The 11769-nt window shown below is 42.3% G+C and overlaps 1 protein-coding gene across 6 annotated transcripts in view; it reads left to right on the top strand.

Moving 5' to 3' along the window:
• The window catches only part of par-1, a 124390-nt gene that overhangs the window by 30835 nt on the left and 81786 nt on the right, over window positions 1-11769 (top strand). The window lies entirely within an intron of this gene.

Below are 11769 nucleotides of genomic sequence, written 5' to 3'. Positions count from 1 at the left end.
CTCCCGTTTCCACCAACGCTAGTTTTTATCGTGTACCCATTTGACTTATCGCTAATCGTATACTTTTAATCCACAGGAAAAGATAAAATGACCTGTTAGAATTTTACTAAACTTGCTACATTTATTCAATTCTTTATATTTCATACCTCCCTTTTTTGCTGAACAAACTCTACAATACCTAGGTTGAATGTTTTGCTTCTCACAGCCGTGTTTGAATTTCTTCTCGATGCTCGTTCAATAAATAGATGCTAACCTCCAGACAGGCTTGCTCAATTGCTCATGATTAGTACAAAACAAAAAAGGATTGACACGAGCGTGATTTACGCGTGAAAAAAAGATTTTTATGAGATGCCAAAGGCTGCACTCAGCGACAAGTTTATAATCAACCGTTTTTTTATGATAGATTCTGAAATCTCTTATTTGCATCAAGTTTAACTCCGAGTCGTCTCGTCGTCCCCCCTCTCTCCTTACCACTTTATGCTTATTCATTTTGTATTCAAATATTGTGAATTATCTAATTTTCCTTTCTCTCCTCTGTGTCAACTTATTTTCAGTCCTCTCTTTGATTAGATCTAATTCGAAACGATTCTGCTTTCAAAATGTCTCCTTAGGCAGTACCTAGATTTTTTTTGACACCCCCCCCCCCCCCCCAATGGAGAGGAAGCCAGACTGAAACTGGCAGCAAGAAAAAGAGCCCGTATCATGGGTCAAAAATGCACAAACTTAACTAAAATCTATCGCATGATAAGTGATTAAAATATAATGCTGAGATTTTTTTTTTTATTTTATTTTTCAGTACATCAAATAGAAACGGAATATTATCTAGGGAATATTGAAATCAAACTTTAAGGAAAGTGCCTGTGGCCAAAAAGTGCCACGAATTCAACATTCCTTAATTACTCCACTATCGACTCTTTCACCCGCCAAACAGCCGCTAGGGCCTCATCAGTGACGGTACAATGGAAACACATGCCTCTTTGATTCAGAGTCCAGACTCTCATAAAATTCGACAAGAAAACATACTCTTGCTTCACATTTGCTTGCATCACATACTTTATTTTTGCTTGATCGAGGCCCAGACCCTCTCCTTTATTCGTAAATAAATTTGAGCGGATTTCCTCTTGATTCACGCTAATCTCCGACTGAAGCAAGGGCATTTTTTCTAGTCACATTTTTTTAAGTCTAGACTCCGGATCAAAGAGATTCTTTATTCCAGTGTATTTTCATCTATCCGTGAAATCGCCCGCGAGGTTCTTTCCACGCGTCCAGCATTCCCATTTAGAAGTTTCATCTAAAGTAGGTGAAGTATAGTCGAAGAGATGAGAATAATTATTTATCTAATCAAAAACCATGAAAACATAATGACTTGATAACGGGAAAGGCCTCGAGTTAATACGCTCTTCATGCGAAGTCTCAAGCGTTGCCGTCAGTCAGAGATAAATTGTTTTGAATTCGCAAATAGTATTCAATGAGAAATAACATGAGATGCTGTCTCAATTTCTAGAGACTCCCTCAGTTTTTCCTACCAATCGTTCCGATTTATACTTACTTTTATTTTTTACACCTTTGTTCCATTCTCATAATGTAATCAAATCCGCTTATAAATAGCTACATATCTCAGTTCATTTTCCGATTTCTAATTACAATCCATTTACCTAAATGAAGAAATTAATTGATTTTCGTGAGTTGCACGCAGATTTTGTCCCCGACTTTGAATATTCCTGTTTTTCATCGTGCCTCATCCTTATGGCCGTGCTGTAACGAAAATTCATAAATATTGCCAATCTATTATACTTATTTGGAAGTCATTTTTTTCTTCTATTCTTTTTTTATATCTTCTTTCTATTTATTTTTCATAGCCTAAGGTGCTTCAAAATTATTGTGATATTATGGATTTAATGTAGATCAGGAATTTGACAAGATTTGTATCCCCGATCATTTGCACAATTTGTAATGAAATGAATTTTAAAGGAATGAGCAATATACAATCATTTGCCACATGTGTTTACGCTGATACAAGTCCACGGAGAACGGTGAACGAAAGATACGCCTTCACTTTACGAAGTAGGCAATAACGGTTTCACACGAGCCTCAATAGTGGTATCTATTTTTCATGCGAGCTTGGATACTTAAATTAGGAGCGTCACAAGCCGAGTAAGAATTGGAAATTCAATAAACTCGGCAAAGTAATTAGGTGGTGAGACGCCATTATTCCATTGACGACGGCTACAAAGTAGAGTGTGCGATTGTATTCCGCGCCGGGCCAAAACTTGGATTTTGAAGCGATTTTTATTTACGCCCGGGTTTTTGTGTGATTGTGTACGAACAAGAGGCGGCCTTGATGAAGGGAGCTTCCAGCGTCTTCTGTCTCGTGCGCTGAGATTCCTATATCCTCTGACCATATTAGTTCTACGCCATGGTGTCTTGGACCGGAAAAAACTGGAATTTATGGGGGAATGAAAAAAAAAAATTCAGGGAAAATCAGGGAGCATGTTCCAGAAATGGGGAATGTAATCTTCTACCGCTTCGGGACCATTTCGTTTTCAAAGTTTGTGGCCATTTTTAGTACGTGTGGGCTGATTGTTGAAGCTATAGTCAAAAGAGACCAACGAAGTAAGGAGCAATCCTATTGTTTATTAAAATTCATGGTTTTTATAGTCTAAGGAGGTTAATGATGGACTAACTATAGGGTCCCTTGTGGATTGCCGTTAGTTTGTTAGTCTATTACCGGTTCAAACAGATGATTTTACAGGCGACCCGAATTTTTCTCAGAGATACTTCTCTTTTCCCCTCAGCGCACATCTTCACAACCTGGAGCTATCAGTTTGCGCCCTCCGGTGAATCGAAGAGCCTGTTGGCGCACATCACGGGATGCACATGCACATGTTTGCATGAAATTGCAACGGTCAAACTCGGACGACGGATCGATCTTGTTCGTCGGTTGTCGTGTCTTAATCTTGAATATCATCTAGCGGCTCCCTCCCCCCTCACCCCCCTCCTGCTGCGATACCGATCCGCGAACAAGCATATGATGGTCGCCTCAGAAATGATTTCAATGCACGAATCCACAATCTAGAAGTGCAGAATGTTCTTTGCTCCTGGACGGCCGGACACGCGATCGGATCCTAGCGGAATTCCTCCTTGAGGGCCGGCCGGTCAAGCGCTACGCAAAGCATTTTCACCGCACTGGAAAAAAAATACATTGGATCTAGAGTCCAGACTCTTAAAAACATTGACAAGAAAAATGACGCTTAATTTAATCAGATTTAAGCTTAAAACCAAAGGAAATCCGCTCAAATTAAGAGGCTTGGTTCTTGATTTAACCTTAAATCTGATTGAATTAAGAGTATTCTTTCTTGTCTATGTTTTTAAGAGTCTGGACTCTAGATCCAATGTGTTTTTTTTTTTCAGTGCGGCGTTTTGAACTGTTTCCCTGTGGGTTTTGGCAGTCATGTTATCCTTAAATTTTTATTTCGATTCTTCAAGCCGTCAAACATCCTTCGATTTTGAAAAATTGCCTGAAAGTCTCTGAATTTCATATCATCGTAGTATTCCGTTTGCGATCATCTGCAGAATACATCTATTTTCTCTTTTGCTACGGAGAGTTCTAAAACTTCGTCGCGCGCTATTCTTCTTTTATGAAGAGTTATCTCGATCGTTAGATATACAAGATAATGGAAATTACAAACGCGGAAAAGAAATTGGGCCAATTTATAGGTTCATTTTACAAAATAAGCGTAGTATTTCTTCTCCTCGCTGCGTGTATGATCGGTTTTCGATCGAAACAGTCAGAACATTTTATGATTTGGCTTGAAAACTTGAACAAGTTACGGAATTTTTGTTCTGGAAGTCGAAATACATTCTACAACAGAGTTACAACCGCACGGACCCCTAGGCTATCGGCGTTTCGTGCTTTATTGATTGATCGGTGATTTAATCCTTTGTAAAAGGATCGATCGTCAGGGTATTTTTTTCGTATTCGATTATTTAGCACAGCTTCAAGTGGTAAAATATCGATAGCCTACGATTCATGCTTCGTCTCCGCGGAAGGCGTGGCGTCCGCTCGTGCTCCGAGACGATTACCCTGAGAGGAGTTGCAAGTGGGTGTAGCACTCGGAAAATGCGAATGGCAATTCCGTGGGGAATTGCAGACGGTGTATTGCGTTTTGCCGGGCACGGGAAATGAAGGCTGCCGTCGGTAAACAAGGGTGTTGTTCGGCAGTCATCGCGTGTAGCGTCGCGCGTTGTCAACATATGAGCGTTGCCAAGTTTTCCCTGATGAAATCAGGAAAAACCGGGAAATGTCAGGGAACATGACGGAAATGAGAGGAAAAATTGTTTAGATCACCTTCATTTGCTTTCTAGAATGGGTTTGATATTTTGAACAAGAAATTTTGCCTGAAAACTATTTTCAATTATGCCCTCTCAACCATTCGTAACGTCATCTTCAATTGTCGGGGAATTTCACCAAAATGTGTTAGGGAAATGTCAGGGACTTTCATTTTCTAAATTCTGTGGCAACCCTGTAAAATACGAAAACCTATGAACTTTTATCCGTAGATATTTCGTACGGTTACAACTCTCATTTTAATTCACAATTCTTCGTTACCCTCGCGAAATAACGTAACTGAATTCGCAGTCTTGCCAAATTTCCCCTCGCGGATTGCATTTTTATCAGGGGAATCTTGGGAATTTCTGACCGAAAATTTCACCGATTTTTCTTCAGATCTCATTCAAAGATCAGACATTTTTTGACAAAAACTGCACAGACGCACTCTTGTAACAAATTGGATTGTTTGAGTCAGTCTTGCAACTTTGGAATGTAGCTACGTTCCTTCGTCTGAGAAACGATTAAAGAAGGAAGATGCTTAATTACCTAATTTTTCTCTAAAAGAAATATTTCCTTTTCAGAACGGCATGGCATCTACTGGCAACTCGCTAGACCCAAGTGGCCGATCGTAACGTAAGCTTATGCGACCCGTCGTTATCATGTCATCGCTGCCTCTGCCGGCCCGTCGTCGCCCACGCTGTTTTATTTTTCCGAGTTTCCATATTTTCATCGTTGTCAGAGCATTTTCGCGATCCGCCGCCGCCGACCGTCTCATTCAGTCTAAACACATTCCTAGTTTAGCGCGCTAATGCCTCCCAGGAAGTAAACGAACATCCATTTACCCAACAAATTATGCTAAAATGAGAGTTTTGCTTTTCATTCTTTGTACAAACAGAAAAGCAACTGTGTAGAAGTATATATCAGTCCCTTAGTCAAAAATCCCCTCCGAAACCCCTATAAGGGTGTCCCTACAAATCCACATGAAAGGAAACGCGAAATATCCCGTTTGATTAGTCCAGTCAAACTGGAGTTTTTGCGTTGAGTCTCACTTGGCTTTTATGTAGGGTTTTTGGGAAATTTTTCACCAATTGACTGCTGAAGTATGCTCCTACACCGTTGCTTCCCTATTTTTTCAAAGAGTATAAAGTAAAACTCGTATTTCAGAAACAATTGTTCGATACATCGATGTTTATATACTTTTAAGGAGAAATCACCTTTATGACTTTACTCGGCGCATCATGATAGTTGCATTAAAAAAAAAAAAAAAAAAGAAAAAAAAAAAAAAAAAAAAAACAGGATTTAAGTTGGAAAAGCTGATTATGAGAAAATTCCCAACAATTTCACTTCTCATTGCCATTTGGTAAGCAAAAGATTAAATCAGCTATCACAAAAGACCCGTTCCCTTAGATTTCCATTTTGACTTCTGGGGCTATGTTTACATGTTGAACCGATGAATATCGATGTAATCTCACCTGTTTGGTGTTTCGAACCCGATCCGTCGAAGACACCAACCAGGAGACGACGGAAGGAACGACGGTTTGTTGCGATTCGGCGCGTGAAAATAGCCACCGTGAAGTCACCGACCAACAATGCCCATCGAGCCGCTTTTTTTATGACCAATATAGAGTGCTCAAGGTATTTATCGGAAAGGAAAGTACGGGCCGGGCCGGCGAGTGGGAGTTGTTTGTGTTCTGGCGGAGGGGGGGGGGGGGGGGGGGGGTTGTTTCTCGCCCGGTTTGGCACCCGCCTCCGAATAGCGCCGCGGCCACGTTGTCGGTTCAGCGGGCTGATTATTGAAATTGATAGACAAAGCTATGGACAAAGAAGAAGGAGGGCAAATGGAGTGATCCTATCGGTTCAATCGGCTGGTTTTTATGGACTGCAAGGGAAAATGATGGACAGACTATAGGGTCTCTCGTGAGTTCCCGTTAGTTGACCTATTGTTTACCTCCTTTAACCACTTCAATCACCCGCTTCCACCAATAGGATTGCTCCGTTTTCTCTTCGTTTCCTTTGTCTATTGCTTTGTCCATCAATGGAGGTGTTGCATGTGTGAGGGATTTGCGATTTGACCATTGATTCCTATGTAAAAGTTCGCGAGAAACACGATGGTGGCACTGGTTTTCTCTGAAATCATCTCCCAAGCTCAAAAAAAGCTCTCATGTTGAGGCCAAAATGGAGGGGATATCCCATCCTACCCTGAGAGTCCACCTCTACATCAAAACAAACTCTCCATGTAAAGATAGGGAGCAAATACATTCGCAAGGTTGTACTGTTTTCAGTCTTGGAGTCCCCAAATAAAGTGGCAACCCTGCTAGTGCATTTGCTCCCTATCTTTGCATGGAGAGTTTGTTTTGATGAAGAGGTGGACTCTCAGGGTAGGGTGGGACATCTCCTCCATTTTGGCCTCACTTTGAGAGCTTTTTTTGAGCTTGGGAGTTGATTTCAGAGAAGACCAGTGGCACCATCGTGTTTCTTGCGAACTTTTACATGAGGTCAAACCAATGGTCAAATCGCAAATCCCTTACACATGCAACATCTGTATTGCGACGATGAACGCGGAGAGCGGATCCCGTCCCGCTCGGTATCGAAACTACTCCAGTCGAATCTCACAGGGTGAGAAATATCGTCGTTCCTTTGACGTAAGGTCGTATCTCGATTTTCTCATGAGCCCTGTCCTCTGCATAGCTCTATGCTTTCATGGGCTCATGTGGAAATACAGATACGCCCTTACGCCGGAGAACCGACGAAACGTTGTCGGAGAGAGGAACAATCGGCATCGGGACATGGTATATGGCAGTCGGAAAAGCCTGGGAGGTCCGCGTTTTTTCGGCGACCGGGAAAAGTCAGAGAATTTCGCGAATATCGTGTCGGCACCACAACTCCCGCCTGTGTCATCCGAAAGAACGGAATAAAAGCTCTGGGTGTTCTCTACCGTAATTCGAACTTCTAGCGGTGGACCATGGGTTTACAGTGTCGTACAAGTCTGCGTGATTTAAAAGGAGATAAAATTAGGTAGAAGCTTTTTTTTCTTTTTTTATGTAAAGGAATTCGGAAATTTCGGTCTGAGAATTTTGGAACACATAATGAAGGAAACCCTGAGGGATCCTTCTGGAAACTTTGACGGAGTAATATTCACACAAGCGCAAATACAAAGTGATCATGCTTTAAAGAGTTACCGGGAACTTGCACCATCTTTCCCGTTCCCGTTCCTGGTTGCCATATAATCCCCTCGTCAAACTTGAAAAATTTCCAGAAAACGTCTTATGCTGTCTTGTGACTTAACGTCTAAGGTTGGATTTGACATGGAGGGGGCTTGTTGAGACCCCCGCCTCCCCCCACTGGCACCTCTGCAGGATTCGGATCCGTGCCATTTTTTGACAAACTTACGCCCCGGAATTCTGGTTTTTGGAAGTTTGTGTTCATCTTTAAGCTCGTCGTCCACGCCCGTGATAGTGCGCATTATGCATGTTTTTACCAAGTAGAATTATTTATCTATCAGTGACGTCGTTATCATTGCTCGTTCGCTTAAGTCACCGATGAGACCGAAGTGAAGGAAACTTAGGTTTGGGTTAACGCAGTGGATGACGTCAATTGCTATGCTTTTATAATGAAGATATCTACTACTATTCGATTCGGATCTTTGGCGCAAGTATCCAGTTCATAAATCGTTGCAAATCCTGATATGGACCGCGTTTAGCAGAAAGGAACCAAGCCATAGCTATTGCCAAATTTAACTGAGCAATTCAGTATTTTACAAGAGAACGTTTGTGGGGATTTTTTGAAAATTTTAAGGAATTTGCTCCGTCCTGTGCAGAAAATTCACTGAAATTTGCAAGAAACCCACACAAGCGCCTTTACAAAAAAATTATACTGTCCAATTAAATCTGGCATGGTTCCTTTCTGTTTAATGCAATCCGCGCATACGAACCCCAAATCTGAATCTAGGCCCAACTGACGTATATGAAGAATGTTAGAAATTGGAAAAGGCAAACGTATCGTCTTTAATCGAGTGAATGCTTCAGCATTAGAGAGTGGTGGACGATGACGTCATCCATGTTGTTGTACGGAAAGAGGGAATTTCTTCTCTTTCAAATGGGAAGTGGGCTTGGAATCTTAGCTCGTCCGACAACGCTGACTCAACATTGTAGAATCGTTGGCGCGCTGCAAGAAATGTCCGAGGCGAATTTTGGTCGAGGGCCAGAATTTGAGCCGGGAAAAGTTATCGGGCCCTGTGCGTCTCCCCGCGGAGGGGTTCTCTCCTAATGCCACAGTCAAGGCTCCCGATCGTAGCCAGTTGAGGCGCATCGCCTTATATCTTAATCAATATGCAATTAGTTTTCTTTCACTGCTCTTTCCTCCTATTTTTTCCGCGGTAAAGCTCCCAGAGAGCAGTTGATCCTCTTTTCATCATCACACCTTAATTCACTTAAGTCTCAAATGCAGCATAACCAAGGGTTCAGGAACAATGCCGCCCAGCTGAGAATTTTGCCGAAAATGAGTTAGAGACTTTGCCGCATTTCTTAAGCCTGTGCCACACTATCAAAGCTAATCATCAAAATATCAAGGTCAGGTGTTGTGATTGGCATATTCGATGACTTGGACCAATCACACCACTTCACATTGACATTTTGATGGAGTATTTTGATAGCGTGACACAGGCTATAGCTCGTATTTTTAGTATTTTCTCATTCTTCAGGGGAGCGCTGCGATGACGCTGTACTGTAAGAAGGTCTAACCTAAAAATTAGAAAAGTGGCCAACTTTTCTCTTGGTCCTGGAAAATTGTGCTCGTAAATAGGCGCTTTTGTTGAACCTATGCGTTGCTTTTGAGTGTTTTTATGTTTCGCGTTCTGATTTGATAACTGATTTTGTTGTTTTTGTTTTGTTCGCAGGTGAGTAACACGGCTGCGGCACGCACCCCTGTCCCCCGTCCGGGGCTACAACTCACTCAATCACCTTCTCAACCTACACCTCAATCTCAAACTCAATCTCAACGCACATCCACCTCCAACTCCAACTCGAGGATCAGCTCGGAGTCCACCTCCACCTCCAGGCCCCCCGCAGGGCTCCAGCAGCCCCTCAAGGTGGCCTCCCGGCGCCCTTCTGTAAGATTACCACCCTCTTCACAATTCCTAGAACCTAGAACCTCTGGCCATTTAGCACTCTCTTTCCAACCACGAGGAAACTCCTTTTCCAGGGATTTTGATTTTAGCAACAGAAACGGGGCCTCTCACCCGGGGAAAATATATCCCAGAGCATGAAGTTGCCCAGTTTTCGGACTGGCTTTCGCCGTCGAGGTGTAACATAGACACAGAGATTGTAAAACCTAACTAATAAACCCTGATTTATCATTCAAATCTCAGCGCCCACACCCTCGTATCTGCATGCAGACGGATATTAATTGAGGCCGAAATTCGTCTTTTGTCCATTTCGTTTTTGACGGCCGAATCTGGAATTGCGGGAAGCATCCTAAGGGCCAATTAAAGGGTTTCCGATGGATTGTCGTCGGCGTCCGGCACAGGATCCGTCTCGAACGCCCCTCGTCGGCTAACTAGCAACTAGTCACCGCTCCATTTGGACAGCACTTTGCAATAAGGAACTACAAATTCCATCCGTAGAACAGGGTGTCTACAAGTCCGGAATTTCCACTAATTTTTAAGGGCGCTCTAGAAGCACTGAAAAAGTGCGGAAATTCCGCAAGAAGCCCCGATTTTTGTTTAAATTTTTTTTTGTCATAATTGTCGCAATTTGAGCAAGACATTCAAATTTTTGAAATTTGTCGAATTTCGACAAATGTATGCAATGGATTTTTCTGTGGAGGACTGAGTCTCTTGAGAGTATACCGAAAAAGTACTGATTTTTGGTCAGCCTCTTCTAGTAGACACCCCGTTAGAAGCTCGTATCTGCATAGGGAAACTAATGGCGCTTATATTGTTTCTAAAATAATAAGCCAAGCACTCTAGTTCCTAATTGCAAAATGTAGTCCATTTATTAATCCTGCAGAATCGATTCGCGACCTAGGCGATCATTTCGGAGTTGCGCCGAATGGCCGAGGCCCGCAAACCGAATTAAAATGCGTTTCTTCGATTTCGACGTCGCTAATCTTCGCTCATGTTTTATTTCATTCAAGGAGATACCTTAGTCAGCTTCCCTACTTGAATAGAATATTTATTTTGAGGGTTTATAACAGCACTTCTGTTAAAATGTGCACGTATGTTTTGACCTAACCCTCGATAAACGACTATTCATGGGTAATGACTATTCATGGGCACGTAATCAATGAGTATTCATGATTGGCAATTAAATAGAAAATTCTAAATTGTGACGTTTACATCACTGCACTAGAGAGTATTTTACACGCAGAATGACACCAAAAACAATATTGCGCATCAAGCGAAAGAAGCCGTGTAAAGTTTTAGTTTTAACATGATCGGGGCTCAAATTGTCTCACTAAAATGTAAATACTGAAGAAGGAAGGACGCGTTGATTTGACGCTGTAAAGTGACATGATGTGCACAGTGCCTTGTCATGAAACGTCCGATTCCCCCCAACGTTTATTTTTGCCTCACTCCCAGACGCATTATTGTCTTCACCCCGTAATTGTCGCTAAATAAGTAGATTTCACTGTTCCCACCAAAAGTATAGCATCTATTCGATCCAGAGACTGGCCAGGGAAAAATAAGGTCAACATTTTGTTATACCCTCTCAGAGCAAGAAAGTTGTCGTCGATCTGCGCGTTTTTCGATGTTATCACTCGCAGGAAATTTCTCTAGATTTCCCTCCCTACGCATTTTTATCCAATGGCCTTTTCCGTTATGAAAAATGTTTCCATCATCAGTAAATACAGGTTCGGCGGTTTGAGGCGAAACTAGGCAGCATTCCAATAATTGTTGCGGTAGGAGTGAAGCCGCAAAATGACAAATTATACCCGCAGAAACGCAGAGCACAGACAACTCGTCGCCTACCTGACATAAGGGCGTAACCATACACTGCATTGAACCCTGTCCTCCATAGAATTCAATGTTTTTTCGGGCTCATCTCAATGTGTAGTTACACCCTTATTTCAGGCAAGCGACGAACTATCCATGAGCCCTTAGTCACAAGTCACCTGCTAAAATCAATATGTTACGAGTCCAGTGTAGCTTAAGAACTAGCACACTCTTCCGACCTTTGTCGAGGGCTCTCTCCGTACAACTCGACACACGATCAAAGGGTCAACTCATTGAATATTTGATGGCGTCCTCCGAACTGACGCGATTTGAGGTTATTTATTGAATCCTGCAAATAAGTTTTGTCACTGAATCTATGACAGTGGACAGTCTTCCGTTAGATGGCCCGCGGCGTTTTTCTGGTGCGCCGCAATTCGTCGAGGCACTTATCGCAATGTCCCGTGTCCTGAAGGGATTGTGTCTATCCTCATGTAAAATGAAGCAGCTC

This window comes from Bemisia tabaci, chromosome 1, assembly GCF_918797505.1.
Source record: "Bemisia tabaci chromosome 1, PGI_BMITA_v3".
Lineage (NCBI taxonomy): Eukaryota > Metazoa > Arthropoda > Insecta > Hemiptera > Aleyrodidae > Bemisia > Bemisia tabaci.
This window is presented reverse-complemented; position numbering and strand designations above follow the sequence as displayed.